The sequence below is a fragment of the Erpetoichthys calabaricus genome, chromosome 1, assembly GCF_900747795.2.
Source record: "Erpetoichthys calabaricus chromosome 1, fErpCal1.3, whole genome shotgun sequence".
Classification (NCBI taxonomy): Eukaryota; Metazoa; Chordata; class Cladistia; order Polypteriformes; family Polypteridae; genus Erpetoichthys; species Erpetoichthys calabaricus.
This window is the reverse complement of record NC_041394.2, coordinates 30,012,269-30,013,712: the sequence shown is the minus strand read 5'-3', so window position 1 is coordinate 30,013,712 and position 1,444 is coordinate 30,012,269.

Here is a 1,444-nt window from a genome sequence, read left to right as displayed (position 1 = left end):
TTCCCCAGACAACAGGGGCAGCGGGCAACTTCAAAAGATAACTAAGGAGAATGGCCTAAAAAGGGGGCATGTAGCTTTAAGGGGACTGATGTAACTCCAGAAGTTAGTAAAGGTAGTAACTGTTGACACTTCGGTTTTAAAGAACATCCTAAACAAGGAGTTTACACTTCATTGGGGTTTAAAGGAGCAAACTGGAAGCAAAGTCTCACTGGGACTTAGAAAAAAAAAAAAGGATGAAGGCTGGAAGAGAAAAAGGTCTGGAAGACCCGAGAGTCTGGAAAACCATTAAATTAAAAGGAATAAAATCTCACATTAATTTTATTATTAAATTTTTATTACTTTGTGTACTTCCCCTGTCCCCCTAACCATTTTAAGTTTTATCTATTAAATCACTGTATTTATCATAACTTACAGCTTTTTTTATCCCCAACAAAGCCACACAATATAAAATACTTAAATAAATACTTGTATATAATTTATTATATGCTGGGGTACTGTTAAATAATCCTGGATACATTTATGTCTAACTTCAGTGTATACAAATTCTTCCAGTAGTCACATGGGCCTTCTACAGGCACCAAGTTTTTCTTCATGATTTTGTATCTGTTTAAGAGATCAATCTAATCATATCTTTAACTACATTTAAGGTAATTTAGGACTCCAGATGGCCAGACTATGCTAGAAGCACTGAGCAGCAGACAGCAACCAATCACTCATAATTGGCTAATTTAAAGTTACCAATTAACCTAATGAGCATTTATTTTAAGATTTAGGAGGAGCACTGGAATATAAAGGGAAAGACCCATGAGGAGACAAGGCAATAACACAAACTGCAGATAGGTCACACAGTGTGGCCCTTTTAAAAAAGATTATAAATGCAATATACTTGCATTATATCATACATGGGAAAAATAGGTTATGATTAATTATGAGCAGCCAATTCACTTACTCTTTTACAAACAAAAAGATGCATGGAAAGTTCCAGCACTTTTGTATGTATGTACCATGGTCACAAGCTGGGCACCAATGGCAAAACAGCTTCATGAAGCCAACTGGATCATCTGAACTTCTACAACATTATTAGGATTAAATCATCAAGTGATTTTTGGTGATTTTACGAAAATGGCAAAGGACCAGATGTTTCATTCATCCATCAATCCACCTATCTTCAGTATTCACTTATACGGAGCATTGTCGTGGAGAAGCTGGAGTCTGTCTCAGCAAGCATCGGGCACAAGGCAGGAACAATCCTTAGACAGGGCCCCTGTCTATCGCAGGGTACAAATATTTCAAAGGATCCACACTTTAAAAATAAAAGTTTTATTCAAATTCTTGTACAATTTTATATGTAAAATTAATACACAAACATATATAATGTTAGTTTTTTCAGTTGTTTGCATGACTATAATTAGATAATAAAACAGTATGTTATTTAAACGGGAAG